We start from the raw sequence: 14,918 nt of genomic DNA, 5'->3' as shown, positions 1-14,918 counted from the left end.
CCTTTGGTTTCCAGTCATCTTCCCAGTTTCTCATTTTCCAGGATGGCCACCAAAACCAAATGCATTGTTAGTTGTTTAAAAATTACTTAAGCAGTGAGGTGTTTGGTGTACAACAGAACATGTTTTAGTGATTATGTCCACATTTCCTGAAAGTAGAGACATGTTCCTGTTGCCAGGTGTAAGTCAAGGGATGTGCAGAAGGTTGCTTTAAATTGGGTTTTTAATTATGATGGGGTTTAAAAATGAATTGCATTTATTAGGTGATGATTCCAATTAAAAGGGAATTACTCAGTTACAGTCATGTTAGTCGTGCTCAACTATCACTGGATTCTGCTGGTGAATGATGTGCAATTTACAATATATTTTTACTTGAGGTTTAAAGAGCAAGTTGAAGTCTGGAGAACCATATAGTTACTCAGTTATCAGCGGACATTTTTTTAAGCACAGAAAGAGTTCTGTTGTCTTCGTAATTTGTTTTTTGAAACCATAGAATTGAGTATGGGTAAGATATCACAGCTGCAGTATCAGGTATGTTGGAGCTACAGGTTTAAAATGGAAATAATAATTACAGTAATATATTAAGCATAAAGAGCTCATTAAGTGCTTGTTAAGAGTAGTAGAAGATGTAAAAATATAAAGTGCTGCAATGGAAAAAAAAAAAATGAACAGCAGGGTCCTACCTATCATTAATAATGTTACTGGGTTTCAAAAGTTAATTATCACCAGAATTGTTGCCCACCCGTTGTTTGTCCACCTGAGTCTAGGGAGTAACAATGCACTTTGGAGAATGTTATGCTTGATTCTGAATACTGGAAATTGCTGTATATCAGAAATTGCGTTCATAAGGAAAGAATTCTGTGTGTGTGATAGTGGCTTATTGTGGCTGACCTAGTGTCAGGAAGTGACTGACCTCACACCAAATTATTTGCAACTGTGAAATCTTACAGAAACTGAAATATGAATAAAATTATATATATTGTTGGCAATGTGGAAGCAGAGTACAATGTGTGATGACAAAGGGAATATATTATGTATCTATACATCTTTCTGTGAATACATTTGCTATGCTGGACTAAAAATGTTGAAAACAGCTAGGCTAGAAAGAAAATGGACCTGTAAACATTCTTGAGTAGAGCTAAGAATTGGTATTAAATGGCAAGGTTCAAACAAGTTTGGGCTATTTCAACCTTTAGCATTAAAAAAGAAAGGGTTCAGAATATTGTACTGCTTTGTCTACAGATATTCTTTGTGCAGCCAATGGGGCAAGAAATGTGTAGTTAACCCATTGTTGAAGGAGTTTTTGTCATCACAGAAAAAATAACAGCAAACTTTGCCTTTGGGGTAGTTCATTATGAGACTGTTGATGGGCTTTCTACAAGTTTCATGCTATCCAAATCATTTAACAACTTACTCAGAGAATGAAGGGACTGGCACTGTCCTTTACTTTCTGAAAACAGGAGTAGCCTCAGAAGTCTTAGGTGGTTAATGTACACGTTGGTGTGTTTATCATACGTTAAGGCAGTAGGGATGGATTTGAGGAGACAAGTAGAGTAGTAGAATCTCACTGTGCAGACAGACTCTGTTCTAGCTGCTCTGTCGATAGCCACTTCAATAGAACATAAACTTTAAAAGCCATTGATTAATCCTGCTTATTTACTCTTTACAATACATTTACCACAATATATGTTTACTGTTTTAAAGCATTATTGCATTTGCCAGGCGTTAATAGCAAAGAGAACTTTGCTTCCTCCCCTCCTCCCCCCCACTTTTCAATGAGGATCCTGAGGATCCCAAGAGGGCCAATGGGATCCTGGTGTGCATTAAAAGAAGTGTGGCCAGCAGGTCAAGGGAGGTGATCCTCCTCCTCTACTCTGCTCTGGTCAGGCCTCACCTGGAGTGCTGTGTCCAGTTCTGGGCTCCCCAGTACAAAAAAGACAGGGATCTCCTGGAAAGAGTCCAGCAGAGGGCCACAAAGATGATACGGGGCCTGGAGCATCTTCCCTATGAAGAAAGGCTGAGAGACCTGGGTCTGTTCAGCCTGGAGAAAAGAAGACTGAGAGGGGATCTCCTCAATGTGTATAAATACCTGAGGTGCAGGAGACAGAGGGATTTGGCCAGCCTCTTTTCAGTGGTTTGTGGGGACAGGACAAGGGGCAATGGCCACAAGATGGAGCACAGGAAGTTCCGCACCAACATGAGAAAGAACTTCTTCACAGTGAGGGTGATGGAGCACTGGGACAGGCTGCACAGGGAGGTTGTGGAGTCTCCTTCTCTGGAGATATTCAAGGCCCATCTGGACGCCTACCTGGGCAGCCTGCTCTAAGGAACCTGCTTTGGCGGGGGGTTGGACCTGATGATCTTTTGAGGTCCCTTCCAACCCCTACAATTCTGTGGCTCTGTGAAACATCTGCATTATAGATGACCCTAGAACAGCAACTTCCAGACCAATGGATTATTTCATATGCTCATGTACTTACCAAAAGAATCCAGAAGTTAAAGGGGTTTAAGGTTTTCTCCAAAGATTCAGGCATAGGTCCTGTACTCTTGTCACCAATTTTCTTGTGAAAATACCTTGACATTATGAGATAATTACTGTAGTTCTCACAAGAGTAAGTTCTAAGTTTCTCAGTGTAGGAGTATCTGGCTGCATTTCACAACAGTCTTACAGTGTATTCATGTTAGTTGCAATTTTCTGCCTGTTTGTAGAGTTTTCAGTATGGGAGCTCTCCAGGACTTACATGAAGCTGTGTGGTGTTCCTGAGCAGTAATCAAGAAACACAATATGTGAGAGGCTACATGAAGTCATAAAAAATACCTTGCTTAACAAGAAAATAAACTGTTTTCTTGGCTGTTGACTGATTACGTTGATGATATTTCCTTCTGAGAGGCATTACAATGGCAATATTCTTGGTGGCCAGCATAAATACATGTGGTCAGCTACAGTTATTTATGTTCATAAATGCTGCATCCACTTGATATGTCTCAACTATGTAGAAATTAATGTAAATTTATCTTATTACATTGATGTATTTGTTATCCATCCCATAGTAGAGGAGATAAGGAAAAGTGCTCTGCAGCAAAATGCTGTCATTGTTAAAGGAAAATATCTCCCTCTTTCTGATAAGTGAAAATAAATAGAAATACATCTGTCTTTTTATGTGTATGTGAGAGAGAAAATACACTTTTTTGTTTTTCCTTTATTTGTCATTTTTTTTCTTATACCAATAAACACATATAATGTGAACACCATCTATGCAAGAACATGTTTTAATGAATATGCAGTTAAAACTTCACATGTTGTTAATAAGCAACTGCTTTCTGATGACTTTTATATTTGTCTTCAGAAAGAAGTTGCTTATTAATATGGATACTATATAAATATATGTGTATATACAGTGTTTATAATGCATTATATGTACTGTACATGTGTGTATGCTGTACACATGTTGTTTAGGGATCTGCGAAAAGGAACAAATAATGTCACGTTATCTGTACCTTAACTTTCCGCTTTTGGAATTCTGCCTGACACGGAAATTTGTATTTATTAGGGAAACTTTCAGCAAGTGATCACAGAAGTCTAGCAGGCTGTTGGTTCAGTCATATAGGTAAAGAGAAACTTTCAAAGTCAATAAGGAAGTTAGTTGACAATACATCCTCATATTTGTGTTCACTAAAAACTGTAGAGTTTGTGTTTAAATTTTGAAAATAAACCAGTTCATTATTAATGTGTTTAACATTAGTTTTTAAATTGTGTTAAAGCTTGTATTAAAGTACTAATAAATACCAATGTCTCATTACCACAAAGAAATCCTTAAAGCAGTTCATGGGAGTGTTTTGAATTCAGAAACAGATTTTGAATTTACTGTTTATGTATGAGTATATGAAACTCAATAAAGAAAAACTTACGATTTGTACAAGTATTGTTATCTTTAATGTTCATATGCTGGACCATTGTTTCTGTCTGGCATAGGATTGCTTTATTCCACAGTCTGTGAAGTGTAACAGCATGTTCTGCAGTGGAACGGCGAGAAAATATGGTAATTTGCGTGAGTGTTAGACAGAGACATTTTACTTATTTCCAGTAATTTCCAGTGTTAGTCAGGTGAGGTTTCTGGCATCAGTACTACTGTAGAGCGTAACTAAATCATGAGGTATCCCAATCAAGTTTGGTGCATTGGGTAAGGATAAAACTAAGATTTAGAAATAATATTTTAGGGAATCGAGTGTATTGGTCTTTGGTAAAGTTGTGGTTTCACTCATTTTATGCTCTTACTGCTACTAATACCCCTATAAGAAAAGTAAACTGGTGACCTCATCATGTGTTCCAATTAATGTTTTTTGTCTAACACCCTTTTAGACAAGTATACTCTGTATGACCCTTATACTATATGGTTAGAGCATTTTTGTAGATTTTGTGATTATAATTCAGAAACCGTAGCTAAAAAACCCTGTATTTAGTATTAATGGTGCTTTTTACCATCAGAATACAAAAGTCTCTAATTCTGACTGCTACATATGACCCAGTTTGGCCTATCAATCAGTACTGAATTTCTAAAGGTCTGTCCAACAAACTTTTTTCCTTTACCCTGAGTTTTGGCCTACTGCTATAATTTAACACACAAAGTTAAATAGCTCTTCACTCAGGTAGGCAAAACTAGATTTTTGTGAAGTTTGACAAACATTATTTGGAGTCTTGAAGGGTATGAACAAGTTGATATTAAGTATTTTGTTGAATCCTGTTCATACTAACTGCTGCATTGATTGACTTGAGAGTGGTATTATGGAAGGCAACTGTAGTATAACAACAAGATCAAGAAAGCAATACATTTACCCTCAGGCAGGTGATTGTGTTTTTGACCCAATATGGCTTCTTTAATCATTTAGCTACACAGCAGATCTGAGAAGGCTCCAGATGGGGAATGAACCTACGACCCCCTGACATAAAAACATCTATGATACCAATTACACCATCTGTTGGTCATAAAACCACATTCTCTATCTTTTCTTGGCTCTTGTGTTATACAAAAGCTGAAGGGTGATATTTGGAGCTGTTCTAGTTTATCCATGCACTTTAATGCAGAACACATTTTCACAGAGAGGGAGAACAAAGCACAATAGCACTAAAGTTCAATTTACATTCTCAGTCAGTGAAAACAAAAATGAAAATAAAAAACAGTTGTCTGAGTCATTATTTATACTCAAACTATGGCTTCAATTGTAGTTTCTTCTCAAAGCCTGTGATTAAAAAAATAAAAATAAACTACCACCAACAAAAGAAAGAACCACCACCACCCAAACTTCTGAAGTCCCTGCATTGAAAGATGATCTGTAATGATAAAAATGAAATTAAGCCAGCACTGAGATTTGTACAGATCACATTGGTAGACGATGCATGCCTAATACTAACTTCTATACTTATTTAGGATTACCAATATTTTACCAATACAAATTACATTACAATTGGTTTGTAATGTTTGGGAAGGTACAGTACCTGTGAGTGTGGGGTACTGGGAGTATATAGAAGTTTAAGACTTGACCAGTTCACTGCGCTCACAGAATCCATCTGACTGGACTCTTCCGTAAGGACTCGTTGCTCAGACTCATCAAACTAGTATTCTGAAATACCTGATAGACTCTGAATTGGGATCCCAAATTTTGTCCTCCTATGGGTAGAATACTTATCCCAAAGTGGATCTCAAATTTTGTCCTCCTATGGGTAGAACACTTATCCTGAAGTGACTTACTGGGGTCAACAGAAATGACAAAGGAATACTGAGAGCTGGGATATAAGGAATGATGTATTGAAACAATAAGTGTTTTGTATTAGGCATAAGATTGAAGGTGTAGGTCCACCATATCAAAAAAAAAAAAAAAAAAAAAAAAAAAAGAGAAGATGTGTGCTACTGGTGCAGAACTGACAGATGAGGTAAGTTTTCAATCTTTTAGGAATATTCTGTTCACATAGTACAAATTTTCTTTGTGGTGTTTGACTGAGTTGTGGTTCTTGATAGTAAAGGCTATTTATGAAAGCTGTATCTTTAAATTCAGCGACTACTTTTGCGTGTGTTGTCTTATATCAAGAGCAATTTGGACAGTTATACGACTGTATAGTGGTGTGTTCAGCAGTTTTCAAAAAAAAAAAAAAGAAAAAAAAAAGTTACTGCTATACTCTACATGACCTATGCATTCTCGTATGATATCTGATGGTTCTGAGCTTTGTGATAAATATAGCCACTACATAACATCCCTTTTTAATAAACCTTGTGCTCTAATGTTGACATTTATCTATCTAACATCAAAATAAATATCCACTATATTACATAAGTGGCATAGTAGGTGGGAGAAACATTTATTAGGAGAAAGTCCAAAACCCCCCAAATTTTTGTCCTTTCTTGCTTTGGAAGCTGGCTTTTTAGGCTAAGAATGAGGCACTGAATAAATTGTATTTGAGTTTGCTATCAATACATTGATTTTTTTGTACTGTTGCTTCATCGTTACTTTTTAATAAACAATCTTTTGCTCTTATAAAGTTAATCAGTATTCTATAAAGATGGAAGGAAGAGAATTGAAAACTGAAATTGAAGTTTGGTCATTAATAAAATTGAGCAAAATATTTGAGTTTTCTATTTTGATTTATTCCTGTTGTGTACATTTCTATACAATTATATGGAAGTTTTGACAGTTACACATAGCTACACTGAACGCAAATAAAAGAGGAAATAAGTGCATGCCAATCAGTAGGACAGATAGGGTGACACAAATACAACTCAGATGCATTTTTTCTTCTGCCAGCAGAACCATTCAACATAGCGTCACCAGAACCTTCACCCTTGGTTAATACTAACATGTCCCTTCAAAAAAACAAGTCTGTTTTTCATGATTTGCAGTGAAATCTATACTCTGAAAAGTAATACTGAACGTTACTTATAATAGCAAAAAATTAAAAAAAAAATAAAAAATTTGCATTTTCTACATACTCAGTTCAGTCTAAACGCTATTGTATTCATAATCAAATCTGGATACTTTATTTCTTTCTTGTGACACTGAAAAACATTTGTGTATCGTGGTAGAATATGACATTTCATTGTAGTCATGGACTTTTTCATATTTTTCTTTATGTATTGGTAATTGTACCAATTTTGCTGTTTAAAGAAAGGTGATTTTGGGAAACAACTCAAAAGGCCATTCCTGGAAGTGTTCAAGGCCAGGTTCGGTGGGGCTTTGAGCAACATGGTCTAGGAGGAGGTGTCCCTGCCCATGGCAGGGGTGTTGGAATTAGATGATCTTTAATGTCCATTCCAACCCAAACCATTCTTGATTTTGCTTAATAGAATCATAGTACATCTCAATCTCTGGTGGTAGTCTAATTTTGCTGCTACTAGAAAGTTACTAGAAAACTTTCACTGAATACAATTAATAAAAGACTAACAATACTGGATCAGACTGAGGTCTGTCTGGGCCAGGAACTTGTTCTTAGATTGCTGCCTACAGCAGGTTACTGAAAAACTTCAGGAAAGAGGGCTTTACCTCCATTAAGGCTATTCTTTCTGTTTCTTATGATCTTGATGGTCTTGAACATGGAAAAGGAATCAACAGACACCAGACTACTTTAATGGTCAAATCCTGTAGTGCTAGTGTTATTTCTTTACTTATTGTCATGGTAAATAATTCAGAATACGTTTTTACTGTCCAAAATATATATATTATTTTTGTAGTTCTTTCTATGTTTGGAAATCACATATGCTCTCTAGTAAGATGCACTCTCATGCTTACCATTCTTTAAATCTTTTTGCACCTGGTAAATATACTCACTTAGATTTTATATTATTTATATTTATTTTTTTTATAGATTTTAACTTATATTCTTTTATTTTTAATTTATCAGCCTTCACCTTCATTTGGATCTCCTTTGTTGCTGAGAGACAATTACATCAGTGGTTCTTAAAAGACTGATTTTCACCAGAAGAATCACAAGGTCATCTCAGGTGATACACAATGCTTTCCAAAGACTTTCTCATGGCTCTGGCAGAGGTGGTGTTGCTCTGTGCTGATAGTACAAAGAAATAAAACTTTATATGCAATGTAAGACCTGTATTCAGTGCTGCCATCCAGGAGGCCACTACATGTGATAAATCTCAGAATGAGACAAAGTCTCTTCCATCACTTGAAAGCAGAGTAAGAATTTCTCCAAGTTGCTTTTGCTTTAGTGTTTTGCAATAACTCCATTATTCTGTAGTGGGTAACTATTGTTACAAGTTGCAGGGTTAGAAATATGAAACTGAAAGCACAAATTGAAATTGTGCAGAGTCAAATATTTAGCTTTTTTTTTTTTTTTTTTTTTTTTTTTAATTTCTCTTCCCATGCATTCAACAATTACTGTAGCTCTCAGGATGTTAAAACTAACACAGATCAAGTTTAGCAGAGAAGGCTTCACTGCTTAAAAAGAGAATGAAGAATTTTCATAAAGATGAAGCTAGTCTTCTTGAAGCACAGACTGAAGAAAAAGTTTTCTGAATTTTTGTATCCTGATCTGAGGTGCAGGTTTTATGTCTTATATTCTCACAATTTCTATAAAACTTTGGTCAATGTCCCCATGAGTTTAATTTCTTCACCTCTAAAAGTAGCTAATACAGGTTTGTTAACTTAAGGTTGCATATGTTTGTTTCTATGAAAGTTTGAAAACCTCTGAAGCTGTAGGTTATGTAGCACAAAATATTTATTATAAGGCAAATCTCTACTTTCAAGTCTTATTTCCTCAGAATGTGTGCAATGTAATTTACAGTAAAGCTTTAGATCACTTTGGGAAATCATTGTTTGATTTGATCTCCTCCATAACTTCTGGCAGACCTGTCTAAGTACCAAATTGCTGTAACATACATATTCATTGACAGCAAAAATGTTTAAGTAAGTTTAAATATTGCAGGCTGTTCTGGATGTTGTGATTATCAGTGTATGTGTTTTAGACAGAAAAGTTTAAAGCATGGTTTAATAAGACAAAATAAATCTAGACGGAATAAAACTGATAGTATTATGTCATGAATGCTAATGTAAATATAGTCTTTGTGTTGGAAAATCGTGAAAGATGACCCGATAAACAGATATATATTAGAAATTATTCTGCTAATTGGCTATGCATTTTTCTAAAAGCTCAGTGCCATCAATTGCACCAAGTTTTCCTATATATGGTAGTCCTAAAAATGTTAACTGTAATGTTTAATCCCTTTGTTGGAAGGTATGTATGTTTTTGTTTATATAGAAGTTAGTTACATTACTTTTGTTAGGCATGTCTGATTAAAATTTGCCAAGAAGGTTGTAGAATAGTTCCCATGTGGATACTAAGTTTCTTTTTATAACATTTCAGTTTTTATTGTTTCCATAAGTTTTCAACTTTATTCAATCCTTTGTTTCAAGTCTTCCCAACAAATTTTAGTTATGATTGTTCAAATCTTCTTTATAATATATTGCATCAGATTTTAAAGCAAATGCTGACAGCAGCATTATTATATACCCTACATACCAAGCAGATACCACATGGTTTCAATAACAGGCACCCCTGTTGAGTGTGGATCAAATCAAAATCCTTGCCTAGTCATGTAAAATGCACTGATAGAAGTCTGTCTTTAAATCTGCTTTTTGATTTTAAAAATGGATTATTTTGGAGTTTATCCTACCACCATACAGGTATGTGATTCCCACTAATGCTAGTGAAAGTTGAAAATGCTATGGTTTCCAGTAGTCCTAGAAGTCAGTTTGACCTTTTATACAACTAAGTAAACAAAACAAACCCCATAGGGTTCATTGTAGGTAGTAGGAAGGCTGACTTGAAAGTCTGAAACGTCATAGTCTTGTTGTTATTACTATAAATGGTAGAGAGATAAAGTTTTTTTAAATACTCTTTGGCCTGGGATTCTTACCAACAGTTGTTTCTTTTCTGGTATTTAACATGCTAAATGTAAAAATTAAAAACAAAGAGCAAATATTGAATTTCCAAGAGTAGCATCAATTCAGTCACATTGTATCTGAGGAATATATTTGAATATTGCTTAAATTGTTGGATTTTTGTTGTTGTAAATACACGAATAGGTAACTTTGTGAAATTCCAAATATAAACAGAAACTGGAAATATAATGGATGTGTGCATAACTCTGTTTAAAGTCATCTTCTCCTTACTGCGTTATTGTTTTCTTTATTTTACTGTAATGAATTTCTGCATTGCTTCCAAAGAATATATTTTTAAAAAAAAGAGGGGGGAGGAGGTAGCAGAGGGAGGTGAGGCTTGCAAAATTGTAGATTTATTATGGGTGGTTGGTTGCAACAGAAAATCTTGTAATGTTCTTCCAACACTTCAATAACATACACACATCGGTATAAAATTATGTGTGTGGTACATCAATATTAAAATGTATGCATACCCAATATACATTAAAAGAAAATCTATTCCCCCCTCCATTTTACAATGGAATAAATTATTTCCTATGTTTCAGTCATTCCTCCCATATACATTTGTTTGGTTAGTTTTATTTCTAGTGCCATGTGTGTCTCAGAAGCTGTTTGCTCTATTTAAGTTCTTTTTTTCATGTGAGCAGCCCTGTGCATTCTAAGTCACTATATAACAAAAGCCTACTGGCTTCTTTCATACCCTTTCAAAAGTACAATTTTCTATGCTGTCTCTCCCCTCTTCCTGTAGAATTAAAAGCTATACAAGTGTAGAAATGTGAAGTTTAAATAGACCACCTTCATATGTTTTACATTACAGTTTAACACAGGGGCTTTTCTGCTTAATCAGTCTATGCCTTCTCATCTGACTTAACTGCTATAAATATTGAGTACTTCAGAACCAACCACACACAGAAATAATATTATCTTCCATTGTCTTTATTTTTCCTATTATCCATAACTTACAGACAGTAAAAGTGCTGTTCAGACTTTCCCCAGTTATCCTCGATGTTCCCAGAGGGCTTCAACTGAGTTGGAAATGAGCTGTTCTGTTCCTCCTCTTCCTATTTTTCTTAGCTGGGTTGATTCCTGGCACCGCATGCTGGCCTGTGCTTGCTGAGAACCTGACAAAGGACAGTTTTGCTCAGGGTCTGACTTTTCTTGGTCCAGCGTTGCATAATGTTAGCTGTTGCACAAGGCAACAACTGGCATATGCTGAGGCCTTTTAGATGAACTCTTCTCCACAAAAATGGTACTGGTGCCTCAGAGATATCATCAAGTCTATGCAATAGCTCAGAGCATCTGAGTCTAATTTAACTGTGCTATTTAATTTAATTACAGATTTGTTGTAAGAAGTTGACTGCTGCTGCTGTTATGGTAGCTTGGGAAAGAAAGATGTCAAGGAACGTTCATTTGAAAGGCTCTCATGAGAGGCAGGTAAACACTTGTGTAGCACTGCAGCTGATGTTACACAAGTCAAGTAAACCTCCATCAAAACCATAGGCTCAGCAGTTTCTGAACAATAAAATAGGATAGATAAAATAGGAAAACCTACTTTTGTACCTGTATATTGGTGATGTTACGGCTGTTATGGGAAAACAGCAGTGACTGATCTAATAATCCATCCTTGACAGGTTGCTCAAAGTCAAGAAAGCAGACTGATCCCAGATCAGAGGTTTTGACTCCAGTATGTCAAAATTTGGTTACATAAACAGAACTCAGACAAGGATGCATGTTCCTAGAATCTCTGAAGTGAAATGGACGTGGTGCCACCAAAGTAGCTGACCAGGTACAAAAAATCTGTTTCCCTAAAAGGCAAAACAACATACTTTCCTTCTGTCCCTTTCTTCTACCTGTGAAATATAGGGAGATAAGACTTCTTCATTCGGGAGAACTATTTAATATACTCCCAGACTGATGCAATTTCCTGTCTTCCTTGGTGGATCAGACTGAGCTTGCAGTTTAAACATAAGACTAAATAGACATACTAAATATTTAGACATAAATAACTATTTATGTCTAAATAGTCAATAGACTATATATATATATTATATATATATATATATATTTTTTTTTTTTTTCCTAATTATGGTTGATCTCCAGTCCTGTCATGTCTAATTTGTGAATGAAAGGCACAGAATGTCAAAGCAGTGATAATGACGGGAAAAATATGCTTAGATAACTTCTTTTCAACTTCTTTTTCTTCTATTTGTAGAATTTGAGGACCATAACTGTATAGATGAGACAGGATAATTACCTATTTAAAAATCCACTTTAGTAACAACAAAGAAGTTATGTAAGAAGGACAAGAAAAATGTAGACTGTTTTTTATTTTTGTGTGGTGAACAGCTGTTCAAATTGTTCTGATTCCAGTAAAAGGGGACAAGAAGAGGTAGAAAGTGTCTTTAAGTGAGCAGAAATATTCAATTTTTCAATTTTTTTCTTTGTTTATTTTGTTTATGGGACTGGTACATAGACTAAGAGAAAGTGAAACCAAAGGACAATGGGTATAAAATGGGTAGCAGTGTTGCAAATCAAAACCAGCTGAACCAGACATAGTGCAAGCTTGCAATTATATGAAACAAAAAAATCTATTTTAAAATAATTTTACTTGTTTTTTTTAATAGAAGAGAACTTCAGTGGCCCATGTGGGACTTTGGGACCCAGGTGATGTGTTCATTCCAGCCGACTGGCTTTACATATCTCTCCGGGGAGAAAAAGATTTATGCAGTCTTTAAAATGTTTTAAATGTAGAATTATTTGTAATCATATCTTCCGTGGTGTATTTTAGTCCCAAGTCTTTATCTATGCTGCCCATTAATTTAGTGTGCATATCTGCTAAGCAGTTGTATTCATGCCTATGTTCAAGTTCACGTCACTCTCAGGTTCTTACTCAGTAAGTACAATGGTCTGTGAATGCTACAGAATAAGCTATTTGCTCAGGCACAGACATTTGAAAATTCATCAGTACGCTGAATTTACTTTTCACAAGTGTGAACTTCAGAATGTAGTTGAGAGAAGGGAAAAATGTGGCAGACTGTCTTCCTCAAAGTGTTATAGACCAAAGGAAAAACAGTTGGGATCGCATACTTAAAGCCAGCAGCATTCATCTGCTGTGTGCCATCGAACACAGCAACACCAAATGAATTTTACTTGTATACATGTTCCCATTACTGTTTGTGTGTTATCTTTGAAGTTCTTCCCATGGTAGCTCTTGCTCCCTTATGTGTGTATGCCATATGTGCCCCTGAGTATGGGGAGAGAGGAATGAAGGAGAGGAATTTCACTTTACCACATGATGGATCCCTAGTGCAGGACTGCAGAATAATTAGTTTGGCTCTCTTGACTAAGTTTGTTGTCCATTTTGGGGTTGCTTTGTGACTGCAAAGGCACAGGAATTGCAAGAAAAATCATGCTTGTGGCCTAAGCAATAAGAGCTGCCTGCTTTTAGTTTTTGCCAGATTTTACCTCTTTCTTGAGTATATCCATCTATTTTTTTTCAAAGCCAAGGCAGTCTTTGATGCACTTTTGACAAGCTTGTAATGAGATGTCTCCCATCTGGAGAACTCTTAAGTGCACTTGGGAACACAGCATACAAATTCTGATCCCTCTTTGATGTGGCCCTGAACCCGGTGTGCCAATGTTGAAGACAGCCTCTTCTCTAGCTAAGGCTAGTTTTAGAAAAGAAAAGAAAACAAAACCAATGAAAAAAAAACCCTGCCTCTCCCAGCAAACACTGCCTTCCCCCACGCCCCACCCCCACCCACCAAAAAGAGACTTTTTTTTTGTAGTTGGTACCCTTTGGTTGCTGATTTATAAACTGCTGTTTCAATTCAGTTTTGGACATTTTGATGTCCATATACTGACCTTTAAAAACAAACAAACAAACAAACAAACAAACAAACAAAAAAAAAACATATATATATATATATTTATATAAATATAGTTTTGTGGTAACTTGGAAACCTTTGATTTATTTTCAAATTGAACTTTACCTTATCCTGCGGTGTTTACATCCACTGACAGTTTTCATATCTTCTTGACTGGAGTAATGCATTTTCAGTGTTGTTTTGCAATGTACTGCAGTACTTCTGCAGTACTTAATATCCTACTGCTGAGGTTTGGGGTAATGGACTTCTAGTTCTGTATGAACTCAACAAGCAACTTAGGTGATTAAGGACATTTAAACAACTTTTTACTTTGAAATCTGCCAAATTTCTGATTGTTGGTGTTCCAGCTTGACAGCCAGAACAAGAAGGATATTGTTTTGAGATTTATCTAAGTTAAATTGTTACGATTTTAATTATTTGTGTTATTTACAGGACTGGACTTCTACTGCCAGGATGATGGCTATTAACTACTAAAATACATAGAAGTATTTCAGTACAGCTTACATCAAATGCTAATGACAATTGCATGAAAAAAAAACCCACTGTTTTATTTTGGGGGCATGAAAGGCCAAATGCCACGTTCACTCTTTAGTGTAATCATAATGACTTCAAGGATTAGTTTAGCTCTAAATTAAATTGATTGATTCAGGCATTTAAGCTATTGCTTAATTTGTATAAAAGAAATTAAATCCTGTTCCTTATTCATATTCTAAGCTTTAATAAGTCTTTCTCTAATTGTTTTACCTGTAGGAATAACTGATAGAGAAGAGAGATGAAAATTCCTGCTCCTTTCAGTTTCTATGACTCAGGGGGTTGAGGAGGCATCAGTCTAAAGACACCACATGTTGCTCAGACCTTCAAGAGGGTGTGATTTTACTAGTCAGGAAAATCAGCTCTATTTTTGTGAGTGTTGTCTGCATCCTATCCCATGAAATAAACGAAAAGCTGAATTAATGCTTCTTGTAGTTCTAGGAATGAGAAATGCCCTTGATGATCTCCATTTATCGAGAGTGATGATTACTTGAATGCTTGTCAGATCTTCTTATTCTGTGGGGGGCCAGCTTCTGTATCAATACTGTTTGATACACTTGT

Source organism: Anas platyrhynchos, chromosome Z (genome assembly GCF_047663525.1).
Source record: "Anas platyrhynchos isolate ZD024472 breed Pekin duck chromosome Z, IASCAAS_PekinDuck_T2T, whole genome shotgun sequence".
Classification (NCBI taxonomy): domain Eukaryota; kingdom Metazoa; phylum Chordata; class Aves; order Anseriformes; family Anatidae; genus Anas; species Anas platyrhynchos.
This window is presented reverse-complemented; position numbering follows the sequence as displayed.